This window comes from Amblyraja radiata, unplaced genomic scaffold, assembly GCF_010909765.2.
Source record: "Amblyraja radiata isolate CabotCenter1 unplaced genomic scaffold, sAmbRad1.1.pri S89, whole genome shotgun sequence".
In the NCBI taxonomy this organism is placed as follows: Eukaryota; Metazoa; Chordata; class Chondrichthyes; order Rajiformes; family Rajidae; genus Amblyraja; species Amblyraja radiata.
Genome location: NW_022630172.1, coordinates 9,078,361 through 9,096,829, shown reverse-complemented (window position 1 = coordinate 9,096,829; position 18,469 = coordinate 9,078,361).

Below are 18,469 nucleotides of genomic sequence, written 5' to 3'. Positions count from 1 at the left end.
AGAGAGATAATATATATAGAGAGGGAGAGTGGCAGATCTGGAGATAGTGAGAGAGGAAGAGAGAATATATAGAGAGGGAGCACTTGGTTTAGTTATTCCTAAGAATACTACCTATTCATCCTTCACCATTTTGCCTTTATAGATATGTATATAGCGCCACAGAATTGTGCACCTATCCCCACACCCCCCCCCCCCCCCCCCCCTTTGTTTTGTTTTCTGTTTCTTGTTTTTTGTACTAAATTATATGTATGCACTGAGTACGAGCTGCTTTTAATCTCATTGTACATGTATAGTGACAATAAATGGCATATCTATCTATATCTATTATCTTGTTATTTTGGGCGAAGTTCATCCCTCTTCACTTTTATTTTTGTTACTATTTTCATTTTTGTTGCTATTGTTGTGGGCGAAGTTTTGATTTTGTTCTTCAGTGAGTGGAGCTGCTGCTGACCTTAACTGGGCTGGTGGGCACCTGGATCAGGATGGAGTGCAGGTAGAAATGAGTTTATATTGGGCATAGACACTGCTGGCCAAAGGGCCGGCTCCTGTTTACTACTCTGGGTTGTGCTTTGTTTTTGTTTTGTGAACAGTGCAGGTGTAGGCCATTCGGCCCTTCAAACCAGCACCGCCATTCATTGTGATCATTGGGGGAGGGGTGGTGTGGGATTGTGGGCGCCCATTCCTTGTGGGGCAAGAGGAAGAGAGAGAGGGGCGTAGCGGGGGGGGGGGGGGGGGGTTTGCGAGGAGAAGTGTCATATCTAGCTCAGACTTAATTTAATACATTGTGTTCTTGGCTTTGATAGCAATTGATTTCTATGTTTGCTGCATTTAACTACAGAGTTCCAATGTCTGTTCGTGAAAAATATGGTTGAGAAGTGATTGCTTATAAATTTGATAATTAGTACAGGGTTCTGCCAGTAAATGGATATGTTAAAGAAAAACAGGTGCTATCAATGTGAAACAAAACGATGAATGCTGCACAATGTACAGTGGATCATTACGTGTATCCATTGAATACTTTCTATGTCCAACATCTGTCAGTCTTGGTGGAACACACCTGCCTTTGACAGACAGACAGACAGACAGACAGACAGACAGACAATTAATTTCCAGGATAGGAATTTGGGTTCAGTATATTGGGGATTTATTTTCCAATCATGTTGTTCAAGAAGGAACTGCAGATGCTGGAAGATCGAAGGTACACAAAAATGCTGGAGAAACTCAGCGGGTGCAGCAGCATCTATGGAGCGAACAGTCTGAAGAAGGGTTTCGGCCCGAAACGTCACCTATTTCCTTCGCTCCATAGATGCTGCTGCACCCGCTGAGTTTCTCCAGCATTTTTGTGTACCTTCTTATTTTCCAATCATGACTGATCTCTGCCTCCTAATCCCATTTTCCTGCCTTCTCCCCATAGCCCATGACTCCTGTTCTAATCAGAGTTCAGGTTGTTACGAGGATGCTGTTTGAATCATAACTCCGTGGTGTTTTGAGAATTTGAAAGTTTGCACCTTAAGACGTAGTTGCTGGACTTCGACTTAGACTTAGTTCCTCCCACACTGTTGAGTTCATTGGTCAGCAAGCTTTGGCCATTCTGTTCGGTCGTGTGCACCATCTTCCACCCTCGATAGGTTTGTGTCCCGGGCTTCCAAATCCTTCGGGAGTGTTCGCCTCCATATGAGTTTTGGTCGTCCTATTTTCCTTCTTCCGTCAGGTTGGCATTGCTATCTTAGGTGCCCGTTCTGGTGACATTCTGAGTACATGTCCTGCAGATTTCATCCTGCGTATCTCGATGTCCTGGCTGAGAGGCTTTGTTGCAGTTTCCCAGTAGACAAATGCATTCTCAGGTGTCTTTCCTTTGAGAACCAGCAACTTACAAGAGGTACAGCTGTATCAATTGCTGAACTGAAGTATGGGCAATCAGTGATGGTATTGCCAGCATGAATATTGACTGGGAATTAATTATTTAAAATGTTAAAATTATTAAAAATATGTATATTTTTGTCTTTGTAAATGCAGTACAAAGGAAGAAATGAAGAAAGCAAACACAAGTAGAATATCGACTTCCGGTTGGCGCCACGATGTGAGTGGAATCGCGCCATTACAGCTCCGCAAAAAACTGAATTTAAAACGGGGGTAAAATGGTCAAACAAACGCACTTACCACAGGAGATCGATTGCGAACGGCTCCGGCAGCGTTTAAAAGGTGCGTGACGTCATCAGGCGCGCGATTTTAAGAAGAAATTATGACCCAGCGCTCCCCTCCCCCCACCACTGGAAAAAAATCTACGAGAAAGGAAACTGGCCTCAGCTCGGGTGCAGCTGCTGCTTCTCAAGAAGATGTCTCACAGAGGAAAGCTGAAATGGAGGAACTCAAGACTACCATTCTAGGTGAGATAAAGAAGCAGAGGAAGGAGTATATGGAGGAGATAAAGAAGCAGAGGAAGGAGTATATGGAGGAGATAAAAAGTTTAAAAGCGGATATGCTGGTGTCTCACGAGAAAAATAAAGAAGATAAAGAAGACTTAATAAAACAAGTTATAACGACGGTAAAAAGTATGATGGATGAGTGGAAGGAAAAGGCTAATGCCGAGTTACAAACTCAAATTGAGGAGGTAAAGGATATAGCTGCTGGGATGGAAAGAAAGCTGGATGACAAGATAGATCCTACTATAATTTCGCTAGACCAACAAGGCGAAGCAATTAAAGAGCTAACTAAAATTGCTGAAGTGAATACTAAGGAGACCGAAAAACTCCGTGCCGAGAACAAACGCCTCTTAGAATTATTACGTAAAACAAACGAGAAATGTATTGATCTGGAGGGACGCCAACGCCGTAAAAATTTGCGTATAGTTGGTCTGAGCGAAGGTCGTGAGGGGAGTCAAGATCCTCGAAAATTTGTTGCAAAACTTTTAATGGATATTCTGAATTTGGATCATGAACCCCTGTTGAGCCGTGCACATAGGGCTCTAAGACGGGCCCCTGGGATAGGTTCATCGCCCAGACAAATGATTGTAAAAGTGGCCTTTGACCATGTCTTCGAAGAAATGATGAAGATAATAATAAAAAAGAGAAACCTGAAATACGAGGGAGACAACATCAGTATTTTTAGAGACTTCCCAGCAGAAGTGGCCAAGAAAAGATCACTATTTAAAGAAACAAAAGGTATCCTGAGGAATTTACAGAATACGAAGAATCTCAGATATGGCTTGATGTACCCAGCAATACTGAGAGTAACTTATGATGACAAGGAATATCGTTTCGTTAAGCATACTGAAGCATTGAAATTCGCCCGAGGCATACAGCAGAAGCCAGAAGATGAAGAGAGAGAAGATGCGGAGGAAGAACCCGAGGGAGAAGGAGAGGACTGAACTTTTATCATCGACCTGTGGTTATGAAATACTCACTTAGAAGGAAGTGGAATAATGGGCATTTAGTAGTAGTTCTGTATTAATTATTAGAAAATATTTAATTATTCCATGATAATAGTATTACATATTATAGTATTAAATACAATTGATATTAGTAATTAGCAAATAGTAATATGAATAATAGAAATAATTACTAAGTACTAAGTATATAAAGTTAGTACCCCACCCCAATATATATAGCATTTGAGATAGGAGCTGGTATAATTAACATCTTTTTTTTTTATTAAAAAAACGGAAGTCTTTAGATTAATGGCCACGTTAGTGTGGCTTTCACCTTCACATACTACACACTATACAAGTGTAGTTTCTTTTTTTTCTGAGCACCCTATTAACACCCTTTACTTTTTTTTTATTATTGATATTTCTTATTGTCTTTGTTTTTTATTGATCTTATATTATATATTATTTGAATGTAGATGTGAAGGATATTGTGTATTTAGTTTAAGAAGACATAGATGCGGATTAAGGTGGATAGAAATTCTCATTGGATTGATGGCCGGGTGCAACGGGGAGCTGGGGGAGTCAAGAAGGCTACTCCAAAAAAAGCCGCCCTAATAGTAAAATGCATGATATAAAGGTGAAGACTGGGGGTGATGGAGTAACCTTCTGCAGTTGGAATGTAAAAGGAATTAATGAACCAATTAAAAGGGGAAAGGTGTTAGCTCAGTTGAACAGATTGAAGACAGATGTCATTTTCCTTCAAGAGACTCATCTTAAAAAAGATGCTCAACATAGATTAACAGCTAAATGGATTTCTAAGGTGTATCATTCTACATTTATTCATAAATCTAGAGGAGTTGCAATAATTATTCGCAAAGATACCTTTCATACAAAGTTCTATTATAGAGGATAAAGAAGGCAGATATGTAATAATTACAGGGGAATTATATTCAAAAAAGGTAATTTTAATGAATATATATGCCCCTAATTTTGATAATCCATTATTTTTTAAGAAAATATTTAATAATATTCCTATATCCACTCAACACAATTTAATAATTGGAGGTGATTTAAATTGTACTTTAGATAACTATCTAGATAGATCATCTGCAAAAAGGAAAGCTGCCTCGAAATCAAGTAAATTCATAAATGCTTTTATCAATACATCTAATATTAAAGACATCTGGAGGTTAGATAATCCATCCGGACGAGAATATTCTTTTTTCTCGCCCGTACATGGAACCTATTCGAGGATAGATTATTTTTTAATAGATTCTAAATTACTTCCTTTTACGCATGATGCAAAATATCATAATATTATCATCTCGGATCATGCGCCATTAACATTTAAGATAAATTAAAAGATATATCTAATAAAACTACTACCTGGAGATTTAACCCTCAGATATTAAAGGACAATGACTGTTGTAAATATGTGATGGATCAGATAAATTATTTTTTGAAACTAATGATAATCCTGAAACTTCTCCATCACTATTTTGGGACACATTTAAGGCATTCATGCGTGGCGCAATAATATCCGCACAAGCACATCTCAATAAAGAAAATCGAAAAATAGAACAAAATTTAGAAAATGAGATAAAACGTCTAGATAATGAAAATATAAAACAGCCTTCCAAAGAGTTAAGTAATAAAATTGCATCAGTAAAATATAGATTAAATAAAATATATTCTAATCAAGTGATTAAACTTTTTCAACAAACTAAGCAAGTGTATTTTGAATTTGGAGATAAGCCACAAAAATTACTAGCACGACAGCTTAGAAAATTAGAAGATGAGAAGATGATACACGGAATTAGATCTGAGTATGGAAATATATTAATTACTCCAAAAGATATTAATGATAGATTTTTACAATATTATAAAAATCTTTATTCGTCAAAACTAACAGGACAAACAGATAGTATGGAAATATTTTTACAAGAATGTCAAATCAATAGCTTAGATCAGGAAGGTAGAGAATTGTTAAATGCTGAAATAACAGTAAAAGACATTATAGAATCAATTAGTTCGCTAAAGAACGGAAAAGCAGCGGGCCCAGATGGCCTGAGTGCAGAATTTTATAAAAAATTTCAAGATCTGATTTCCCCAAGATTACAAATAATGTATAGATATGCATATGACCAAGGAAAATTACCAGAATCTCTAAATGAATCCACAATTACACTCATCCCTAAAGTAGATAAGGATTTGGAAGATCCTGGATCATATAGAGCGATTGCCCTTTTAAATACAGACCAAAAAATATTAACTAAGGTCTTATCTAGGAGATTAAGTTTAGTGATCTCTAAATTAATACATTATGATCAAACAGGTTTTATCCCAAAACGTTACTCATCCCATAATCTCAGACGTTTGTTTAATATTATATATTCAAAAAGAATACGAGATACGGAACTAGCGGTTATATCACTAGATGCAGAAAAAGCGTTTGATCAGGTGGAATGGATGTATTTATTTAATATAATGGAAAGTTTCAATTGGGGGATAGATTTTGTAAATGGGTAAGAATTTTATACTCGAATCCTATGGCAAGAATTTTGACTAACCAAATTTTATCAGCCAAATTCAAACTCTCTAGGGGATGCAGACAGGGATGTCCGTTATCACCCTTATTGTTCGCATTGGTGATAGAACCATTGGCGGAAAAAATTAGATCTGAACCTGAAATATATGGCTATAATACTGATACAACAATTAATAAAATTTCTTTATATGCAGATGATGTTTTGATTTATATTACAAAACCGGAAATTAGTATTCCCAACCTGCTAAACATTATAACTAAGTTTGGTGCATTTTCTGGGTATAGGATTAATTGGGATAAAAGCGAGATTATGCCAATAACAGGAATAAATCTAAATACATTACAACAATACCCATTAAAAGTAGTTACAGACAAACTGAAATATTTAGGGATTAACGTAACTAAAACTCATAACTCATTAATAAAATCCAACTATCCTCAACTATTAGATAAACTTAGAAAAAATATTTTATATTGGAAAACACTTCCTATATCCATGATTGGTAGAATAAGTGCCATAAAGATGGTATTTCTACCGCAGTTGTTATATTTGTTTCAGGCTATTCCTTTTTTTCTTCCGAAAACTTTTTTTTTAAAAATTGATAATATTGTCAATAGTTTTATTTGGGATTATAAAAATCACAGAATAAATAAAAATCATCTATGCAAAGCTAAGATAAATGGAGGATTAGCACTTCCAAACTTTTTATATTATTTTTGGGCTGTTCAGATTAAGAATATGAATTTCTGGTGGGTAAATATGGATCATGAACCGACATGGTTAAATATAGAAAAGGAAGACTGTCTACCTTTCAATGTAGGTTCGATAATTTTTGCACCAACGGAAGTACAAAAAAAATATTATAAAGACAACCTAATAATATATAATAATAGACGTATTTGGAAACAAATAGTTAAGACTCTACATTTGGATAATCTCTCATTTAGATTACCAATTATGAATAATCCATCGTTTAAACCTGCTATATTAGATGGGGGGTTTAAACAATGGGATGATTTAGGAATTACAAGGATAGAACACCTTTATAGAAAAGGAAAATTTCTTTTATTCCAGGAGTTACAAGATATTTATGGATTGTCTCCACAACATTGTTTAGGTATTTACAAATTAGAGATTATATTAAATCCAATACACAAGATTATAAAAATAAAGAAGCAGGATTGTTAGACGAACTGTTTAATTTATATCCAAATACAGAAAAATTAATAGCCTATATATATAACATCATTTGGATAAGGAGAATCCAATAACGGAAATATATCGTCAAGCATGGGAAAATGAAATGGGATTGGCTATAACAAAAGAAAACTGGGAAGAAAGTCTACAACGAATACACCGGTGTTCATTAAACGCCAGACATATACTGATACAATTTAAAGTATTATATAGGTTACATTATTCGAAAACTAAATTAAATAGTATTTTTCCGAATCTCTCCGCTATTTGTGATAAGTGCAAGAAAGCAGAGGCAAATTTAATACATAGTTTCGTTACATGTCCTAAATTGAATTATTACTGGACAGAAATTTTTAAAGTTATTTCTGAAGTCATCAAAGTTAAATTGGACCCTAACCCAAAGCTAATAATATTTGGAATTCCGGATTTACATCTATCACTTACAGTAAATCAAAGAAATTCTTTGATTACTGTTTGATAATTGGGAAAAAAATCATATTGAAATTTTGGAAGGGAACATTATCCCCCACAACCAAAATGTGGGCAACAGAGATGATGGAGACGTTACATCTGGAAAGAATTAGATTTGTCCTATTGGACAAGTATAATTCTTTTGAACAGATATGGTCTCCATATATACAGTATTTAGAGAAGTAGCTGTTCTTGGCAACACAGCTCGGCGTGCACCATGCGGGATTTGGTGAGAATAATTCATTTTTATATTGGAATTAACATATATGTCTTTATTGATACTATCACTTGTAGTATTTTTTTTAATAATAAATTTTTTTTTTTTTTTTTTTTTTTTTTTTTTCCGTTTCTCTTTTCTTTCTTATATATAATCAAATTATTATTTAATCACTCTCTTAATGATTTATAACTGTTCTATTCTTTCTCTATCATTATTTCTAAAAAAATAGTAGATAAGTATTACTAGTGTTTTACTTAATGCAAATTGAATTAATTTGATATAAAGTTGTTTGAAGCATTGTAATTGATTACCTTTAATAAAAAAATATATTAAAAAAAAGAATATCGAAAATCATGAACTTGGTGGGTAGTGATATAGATACACAAATTGTTTTAATATCAATCCATTTGAATAACATTCATATCAATTTCTAAACTGAAGTTTTCAGTTAATGTAAACGTAATTGATTAATTCTAAACTAATGGTATCTATAATATAACGCAGGTAAAGTTCACAAGTTATAGGAGTAGAATTAGGCCATTCGGCCCATTGGGTCCACTGCTGTTCAATCATGGCTGATCTCTGCCTCCTAATCCCATTTTCCTGCCTTCTCCCCATAACACTTGATACCTGTTCTAATCAAGAATTTGTCTATCTCTGCCTTAAAAATATCCACTGACTTGGCCTCCACAGCCCTCTGTGGCAATGAGTTTTACAGATTAAATACCATCTGACTAAAGAAGTTCTTCCTCACTTCCACCTCCTCTTTCTAAACGAGTGCCCTTTAATTCCGAGACTATGAAACTCTGGTCCTAGACCAGTGGCGGGGAACCTGCAGCCTTCTAGACCATTAAGTGCGGCCTTTTGAATGAATCCAAATTTTGTAGAACAAATTATTTTATTTTTATTAATATATTTTTGTTCGTCTTTTATTTTCACTTTAATCTTAAAATGAACGTATTTAAAATACTAAAGAGTAAAAGAAGATTCAACGAAATAATCTGCCACGACTGACGGCCACAATTAAAACAATAGTAAGTCATGAGGGTTATTTTAACAAAATAATGTACATTTTGAAGTATATCTAATTGAAGTTTCTTGGATTTGGCCTTAATATATTACAGCTAACTTAATGCGGCATTCCAACATGAAAAGGTTCCCCGCCCCTTTCCTAGACTGTACCACCATTGGAAAAATCCTATAGCCTGGGACTGGATGTCAATATCCCGACGGGCTTTGGGAGGATGCTACTAGCTAGAGACAGACAGAGCAAAACTCTGGGAACAGGAGAACAAAGAAACACCGTTAAAATGGTCACATGATGAACATCTGGTGAGAACAGAACTGCACGTAATTTCATTGCTCGGCAGTTTGGCCTTGAGAAGATAAGGTGTCTGGGAACGGCCATTTTACAAAGGAATTGTATGATGAGAATGAAAATATGAACAGGCAACATAATTAAGAACTCCCCAGCCTGAGAAGGAATGAAGATGCGTTTTGTTTATTTAGCACTTGGATGAGTGACAACTCAAAATTATCGACTAGAATTGTGAGAGCGTTGGGTTTGAACAAAGGCTTCCTTTAGGAGATTGAAGGAAAATTAGTATACAAGAAGGGCGGTCCGAGACATGGGCAGCGACAACCCGGGAACAACCATCACAAGAAGGAGGGACCCGAGTTCAAAGCTCAGAGAAGACAAACCCCCTACCAAACAGAGTGAATCTGTCCAATTCATTCATAGGGGCAATATCTGACTTTGTGATTTAGTTTAAGAAGTGATAAGTTGAAATAGTAAAGTCAATGAGAAGTTATTAGAAGTCAAGTGTTTACATACATGTTTTAAGTTTCTCGAGTGTTAAAAAAGATTAAGTTGTACTAAACGAAATTAAACCTCGGTTTCGAGTCTTGTTCGACACGTCAGTTGATACGCTGCCGTGAAGAGAGAGTGGACGCTGGCGCGCTTTAGCTGCCGCTGCTCTCTCTTCACATTGTGTTTTTGATTTTTTGTTTTTGGACTGAATTCTGTTTTTAATTTGTGTTTCTGTGATGTCTTTATTATTTATTTTATTCTGATTCTATGTTTTTTATTCCTGTTAATCTCTGTAAGGTGTCCTTGAGATGTCTGAAAGGCGCCCAAAAATAAAATGTATTATTATTATTATTAATAGGGTCACCAATCCTTTCCACATTCACTCTATCTATGCCTTTCATTATTCTGTAAGTTTCAATGTGATCCCCCTCATCCTTCTAAACTCCAGCGAGTAGAGGCCCAGTACTGTAAAACGCTCACCATGTGCTAACCCACTCATTCCTGAATCATTCTTGTAAACCTCCTCTGGACACTCTCCAGAGCCAGCACATCCTTCCTCAGATATGGTGTCCAAATTTGCTCACAGTACTGCAAATGCGGGCTGACCAGCGCCTTTTAGAGCCTCAGCATTGCATCTGTCCTTATAGATCCTTATAGAGCCTCAGCATTGCATCGCTCTGCTGCTCCGTGCCGATGCAGGCTGCATCTGATCCACACGCATGGCCAGTGGGTTGGAGTTGCAGGGGTCAGCTTGACCAGGTAACGTGTCGATGCCCTCCACCGTTGCTCCACTGCTCCGTGCCGATGCAGGCTGCATCTGATCCACATGCGTGGCCATTTGAAACGGCTCCTGATCTCATTGGAATTTGGAAGGGGGAAGAATGTAGAGAGAGGGAAAGCAAGGGTTATTTGAAGTCAATATTCATACCGCTGCCCAAGCGAAATGTGTGGTGCTGTTCCTCCAATTCGTGCTGGGCCTGACTCTGACATTGGAGGAGGCCCAGGCCAGAAAGGTCAGTATGGGAATCGGAGGGGGAATTAAAGTGTTTAGCAATTGGGAGATGAGGTAGTTTAGGTCAACTGAGCGTAGTCGAGGATCGAACCTGGGTCTCTGGCGTTGTGGGGCAGCAACTCTACCAAGTGTGTCACTGTGCCTCCCTTCTCCTTATGAAAACCCAATCACAGATTAGACAACCGGTTTGCAGAGCCTAGTGTGACTATTCTCACGGTGTAGTTGCGTTTTTTTAATGGAAAGTCTTTCATTATCTAAACTGTAAAACAATATATTATTATCTGATACTAATTAAATTAATATAGCATTAACAAATGGAATTAGAGTCCAAATAATGCATAGAATAATACAATATGGTGATTGCCATTAGAGCTAAATATACAAAAGATATTTTGCAAACTATGATGCAAGTTGATTGGAAAAACTCAATGACTTGTTTTCAGAAGAATTTTGATTTGTACAATTAGTTTGTACTTTTGGTGATGATCAGAAAATGTTATTCTTCAACTTTTAACTTGGTATATTTCTCATTTATCCTTTTTTGCAGGATCTCAATCAGGATGTTTGCCAGTAATTGTCACCATTGCTGGCAAGCGCGAGAGTAACCAGTGATACCTGGGTTACATTTGTGCTCATCTGGAAGTGACCGTTCAATCATTGGCAGGTATTCCATCCATTAATCTTTAACTTTGTGCCTTTCGTTCTGAAATGTGTTCATCCACATTTAGCTAAATGGGAGGATTCAATGTCCATGCTGTTGGGTTGTAAAATAGCCAGGTGAAATATATTCAGTTTTCAGTATTTACTTTAATGTCATTTTAACTGAGTACTTACATCGGCAGATGAAACGAAAAAATATAAGGTGTTCTTCCACTTTTGAGTGTGGCCTCACTCTTATTGATGGAGGTGGCCTAGGATTGGAGCGTCACTCAAGGAAAAGGGGGTTCAAAGATACTAGCACCTATGACATTTGGGTGGCCTTGGTCGACTGAGTGCATGTATTCGGTGGATCAGTCGTCCGATCTGCACTCGTTCTTGCCAACGGTAGGAGACCACATCAGGAGGCTCAGTGTGGTGGATGGGGTTGGATGACGTGCGTGTGAGCCCCTGCCTCAATAGACAATATGTGCAGGAAAAGGCCATTCGGCTGATCATGGCTGATCATCCACAATCACTATCCCGTTCCTGCCTTCTCCCCATATCCCCTGACTCCGCTATCTTGAAGAGCCCTACCAAGTATCTTGAAAGTATCCCGTGAACCGGCCTCCACCCTCCTCTGAGGCAGAGGATTCCAGACACTCACAACTCTCTGTGTGAAAAAGTGTTTCCTCATCTCGTTCTAAATGGCATACTCCTTATTCTTAAAGTGTGGCCTGGGGTGGAAGATTGCAACCTTCACGTAGTCCGCCCTGTTTCGACTGATACAAATCAACTTGACGTGCACAAACGGAAGATCAAACTTTAGGCTGTGCACGCCACACGAAAGAAGAAGAAGAAAATGTGGCCCCTGTTTCTGGACTCCCCCAACATTGGGAACATGTTTCCTGACTCTAGCTTGTCCAAACCCTATATAGTCTTATATTTTAAACTTTATAATATAACTAGACGAAGTGGGACCCGTTGGGCCCCATGTTCACACGGGAGGGCTGGTCCCCCGACGCAATATACCACCTCTCCACCAATTCAAATATTGGTGGCCAGTGGGGGGGGGGGGCCTTCTGGAATGCTGGTATGGGGATGGCAGCTCACTCACGGCTGGTGGGCTGGCAGTTGGCTCATGACTATTCCTTGAAATTCCATTTCAAGCAGGATGCAAGGCCACCAAATTCAAATCCATGTTCCTACCATTTCAAGTAGGGTGCAAGGCCACCAAATTCAAGTGCAGTTTCTTACCACTATGAGCAGGGTGCAAGGCCACCAAATTCAAGTGCAGTTTCCTACCACTTCAAGCAGGGTCCAAGGCCACCAAATTCAAAAACAGTTTCATACCATTTCATGCAGGGTGAAACCACCATAAAACTACACAAAACACCAAAGTCACAGCTCAGTAGACATTCAGTGTGTTCAGTTGATTCACTGCTCAGACAGAGTTGTGACCTCTCCCTCCCCCATCATGCAGCGACTGAGCCACACCTACACTTCCGGGTTTTATAACCCCTCCCCCTCCCACCTGAAAAGGTGTGGCTTTCAGGGCGTGATTGACAGGAGAGATATTCTCAACATTTTTAAAACACTAATAACACTTTTATTTTTAATTGATGGGAAGAATTCTCTGCACCTGCCCGGCGGACAGGGACTGAGTAAGATGGCCAAAAATCACAGCCGTAAGTCGTAGTGTTATATCTAAAATCAACATACAGTGCAAACAGGAAGTAAGTGCATTTGCAGTAGTGCCTTTTAACTAAGTCAAAGCACCCAAGCTGCCATTTGCAATAAGTACTGCCTCTCAACTTCAAGCCAAAGCACCCAAGCTACCATTTGCAGTAAGTAATGCCTTTCAACTTCAAGCCAAAGCACCCAAACAACCATTTGCATGCAGTGCCTTTTTACTTCAAACAAACAAAATTTTCATTTTCAAACCACATTAAGGGGACACACAGTTGTGTAGATATTTGTTCAGTGATAGTCAGAGCTCAGAGAGACGTGACCCTTGGCTTCATCCATCTTGCAGAGACCGAGTGTGGCACACCACTTCCTGGTTTTATAGTTCCTCCCCCTCCCTCCAGCAGGGGCAGCAGAGAGAATGGTGATTTAAAAAAAAACATTAACATCTCTCTGATTTGTCATCGATGCGGAAAAATCCTCCACACCCGTAAGGCAGACGTGCGGCTCTGAACGAGGTGGCCAAAAATGACGGCCGTAGGTGACGGCGTTCTGTCGGAAATCGCAGCACAGTGGGCCAAAAGCGGTCAAGATCAGAGTTTTAGTAATATAGATGTGGAACTGGATTATAATATAATCTGCAGTGGAAGGGCATCCAGAGTCCCTGGATGGACGTGAGTGAGGGGTATAGCACCACCTGCGGTCGCAGGAGAAACTACCTTGGAGGAAGAGGTGATTTGGGTGTCATTGCCTCGGGCAATCTCCCCTGTACAGATTCCAACCTTGTATTTCCTCAGCCCTGTACTGCTCCTTACTATCTCCTTCCCAAATCCCCCCTCTCCCCTGCCCCCTCCCTTCTGACCTACATCTGAGATACCTCTCACACTCTTCCACACATCAATAACTTTCAAATCCTAGGCCCCCATTCCCTCATCATCACCATGGACCTTCAGTCCCTTTATAATTCTATTCCTCACTGGGAAAGTCTTGGAGCCCTCGCGTTCCTCCTCCAGAGACCCATTCAGTTCCCATCTGTTAACACTCTCCTCCACCTGGTGGATCTTGTCCTCACTCTCAACATCTTTCCTTTTGACTCCTTTTACTTTCTTCAAGTTAAAGGTGTAACCATGGGCAGCTCCTTGGTCCCAGCAATGCATTTCTTTTCATTGGTTATAATGGTATGATTAAACGAGAACTTACCAGTTTGAAGTTTGATCTTTATTTTATGAGGAGTTATGATGAGGGATTACGTGAAGACCCTGCCAGCACGCATGCGCTTTTTCTTCAAAGCAGCGGTGTGGAATCACAGAAATAATAATTGAAATAAACATAGATAAGAAGAACTAGGATACCAGTTGACCTTTATAATTGAGGGCGGGAGCGGAGGGCACGTAATCCCTCATCGTAACTCCTCATAAAATAAAGATCAAACTTCAAACTGGTAAATTCTCGTTTAATCTTACTATTTTACTTCGGAGTCACGTGAGTGACTACGTGAAGATTTTAAAGCTCTGTGATTTCAAGCCATGTAACAGTCCATGCTTCACTCACTGCCGAAGTCATCCAAGGGAGGAAGTATGGTATCGTAATTAAACATGAATCAATTTTTTTAAAACAATAACAATATTTATTTATTTTTTAAAACAAAGAAAATAATGCTCCCCCGGGCTAAATTATATATTTGTAGAACTTAAAATTCTTTCTGCAAACACTGCAGGTTTGGCAATCGGCTTGTTATAAAATATTTGGGAAGTCCTTTCCGTAGACCATCCTGCTGTTTCCAGAATATGGTCCATTGGTACCTCCATATTCCTGGCCTTGTTGCTGCTGCCCTAGTGGAGTGAGATTTTAAAACGTCAGTATCCACCCCAGCAGCTCCCGGAACCTGTCTGAGCCATCTTGAGATGGTTTGTACTGACACCCGACCATGTGGCTGTTTGAAGCTAATCCATAGTGCCATTTCGCTCCTTCTTAAGGCTTTAGTTGAGCTAAGATATAGCAGTAAATGTGATATGACACACAAACGGGGGTCAGGTGGGTACGCCCGGAATTCCATCGTCAGTCCCGAAGTTCCCGGTCTGTTCTGCATGACCAGCTCCAAGATTCTGAATGTTATCTGGTCAGATGATGTTACCATATTGTCCAGCCCAAAGGGTCCAGTCCAGATAGTATAGGGACTGGACCCTTTGGGCTGAGACTAAGGCCATCAGCATAACAGTTTTAAGGGTGAGCTGTTCCAGAGACAGGGATCAGGCTGGTGACCAACCCCTTAGTAATGACAGGACGACACTGACGTCCCAGATTTGGGTGCACCTTGGTCTAGGGGGATTGGTGTTAAAAATACCCCCTCATTAACTTGGCCACCAGCCGGTGTGATCCTATGGACTGCTGTCCTGGTGCCTGCCATAGATAGGCTGACAGAGCACTCCTGGCACTGTTAATTGTGCTATAACACAGTCCTTCATCGAGGTGAAGGCTGGATAGGAACTCCAGGACGTTCGTAATTGTAGCTGTTCTGTATGCTACCCCAGTCCTTGAGTACGTTTCCCACTTCCGTATGCTGGAGAGGTACTGCTTCTTGGCCGATTGTCGGTAGGCTGCAGTGATCATGTGCATGGCCCTGTCCGATAATCCCAGATCCAATAGAGGCATTTTAAAATTCTGCAAGCCAACAGATTTATCCTGTCATGGCACAGATGACATTCGCCCGTAACAGGATGGACCAACAGATCTGGTCTTTTGGAAATGGTCATGAGTGGTTCAGTGACCATGTCGAGGACCACATTGAACCATGGCTGTGTAGGCCAGTTGGGTACTACCAAAATACCTGAAGCTGAGTCCATTTGTATTTTGCGTAGGACCCGACTGATGAGGCAGAAGGGGGGGGGGGAAGGCATAGAAAAAGAAATTTCCCCAATTCAGCGAGAAAGCGTCTATCGCTGCTGCCTCAGGGTCTGGTTCCCAAGCGACATATGTTGATAACTGGTGATTCAGTCGGGATGAAAAGAGATCGATATCAGGTGTTCCATATCGCTTTGTAATTTCAGCAAATACTTTAGGGTTCAAAATCCATTCGGTGTTGTCATTAAATTTTTGTGACCTGGTGTCTGCCAATGTATTGAGCTTACCTGGTAGGTAAGTTTCTGATAGCCAAATATGTCTGTCGACACACCATTGCCAGATTGTGTTGACCAGATCGTCATACGATATCGATCCACCCATATGGTTAATATAAGCCACCACTGTGGTGTTGTCAATTTATAGGCGGACAGGCAAATGGTGCATAGCTGAACAGTAAGCTTTTAGCCCATAAAACGCACCCAACATTTCTAAATAATTTATACCCAGTGTCTGTAGTAGTGATGATTCTTGTATGTTCCATCTGCCACCATTACTGGATATAATGTTAGTTGCTCCCCAACCCTGCGCACTGGCATCCGTTTGTATCGTGATTGCTGGGTTACTGATAACGATGGGGCTGGAACTATGCCAAACGTTTTATTTCCACCATTGTAACTCTGAAATTGCTTTCGCTGGTAATTGCACGGGTCGATCAAAATGACCTGCATGTTGTTTTAACGCTTGCACATTTGCCCTTGGTAAGTTTTGGTAATGCAAATGTCCAAGTTGAGTAACTGGAAATGCTGCTACGAGTTTCCCAATTGTCACCTGTCGAATAGATGGTTGATTAGTACCTATCAATTTGTTGCAGGCTTGCACCAATTCTGCTGCTTTGTCTTTTGGCAACGGCATAGACATGTGGACAGAGTTAATTGTGATTGCCAGATAGTCCATAGTTGTGGATGGCGTCAACTTAGATTTATCTGGATGTATGACAAACCCCAGAGTTTCAAACAAATGCTTGGTAACTAATACCGCTGATTTAGCTAATTGCAGGGTTTTACCCACTATCAAAATATCATCAAGATATGCCATGGCAATATGTTTTTGTTTTCTTAGTATTGCCAAGGCCGGTTTTAATATCTTGGTAAACAGTATTGGGGCTGATGTTAACCCATTAGGCGACGTTTTATACTGCCATTGTTGCCCCATCCAGTTAAACTTTAGGTATCTACGATGATCCTTATGAATGGGTACTGAATAGTATGCATCATTCAAATCGATGCATGCCATGAAGTATCCTCTGGAGATTAATTGTTTGGCAGTAACAAATGTTTCCATTTTGAAATGTATATACCTGACAAAAGCATTCAGTGTTGTCAAGTCCATGATGATGCAACACCCACCATCTTTCTTGGTTTTTGTAAAGATATTTGATACAAATTCCAACGAGTCATGTTCTGTTTTCTCTATGACTGATTTTGTATGTCACCTCACCAGTTCAGCATGTCCCTCGTATGTTTCCCTTTGTGAGAGTGCAAACTCCCTGTGAGGTACATGTTGAACTGGTGGCATACCTTTTTGGATGAATTCAATTTTGTATCCCTGAATACTTTGTAGTATATATTTATCAAGAGTGATAGTCCTCCATGCTTCCAAAAACAGGTGTAACCTTCCCCCTGCAGGCCCTGCACCTTTTATGTTCTGTAAGGAACAAGACCCACCTACCTCCATGGTTACCGGTAGTGTGTTCAATTCCTGGGTTTCTGTTTCTTTGTCGGTCGAGGAGTCGGTGTGTGGGGTTGGCGCATCTTCCATGGGGTCCGCTCTAGGCCCTGGCCTAAAAAAGACCTCCGGGGATGATGTGCGGCCCCCATGCTTTGACCAGCACCCTGGTGTTGACGCCTGCTGGTGGATGCATAGGGGTGCTGCCGCCTGGGTTGTGTGGCTTTAGTTGTTCCTGGGCCTGCCCTCATGAGTCCAAGTGCTTTCGACTCCTCATCCAGATCTTTAACTTGTTTCGCCAAGTCCTTCCCAAACAGCAAGATGTGTGGTTGTGCAGTTGCAGATTTGCACAACCCTGCAAATTTGGGATTGAGGGCAGGTCTGATGGCAACCTTCTGCAGGCTGTTTATCTCATACTGTGTGCTACACAGTAGAGCCAGAGTGTCCTGCTGATTATCGGTCATTACGACCCCATCAACTGAGCGAGCATAGGACGTGATAGCTGACGTCAGGAGCTTTAAGATTTTCTGGTGCTTCACCTCCAGGGTTCTTATGGCCAATCCAATGTACCCCCAGATTTGTCTGTTAACGGCCAGTACATTGAGTGAGATGCAGTTCTCCGGAGGCGTGTATCTGTCCATAGCCTCAATGACTACCTGTTCCTGTAGCGGGTTGAATGACAGGTAGTCTATACTGGCCGCCAGTTTCGACTGCAACGGTTGTCCCGCTCGTGGTGTTACCACGTACCGGTTGACCACTCCCAGCAGCTCTTCCTGGTCCTGCAACCCCAGCACACTGCTGGTGTCTTGAGCCACGGACCCCTCTTCTATGCCAGCCCAGCCCTGGCCCCCAACGCTCCCCTCTGTCGAGGGAGCTGCGGTGGAATGTGCCGTAAACTGTGCTGTTGTGGGTGTGCGTGCACTCCCATGGCGGGCTTGCTCCATCTCCTGGAGCA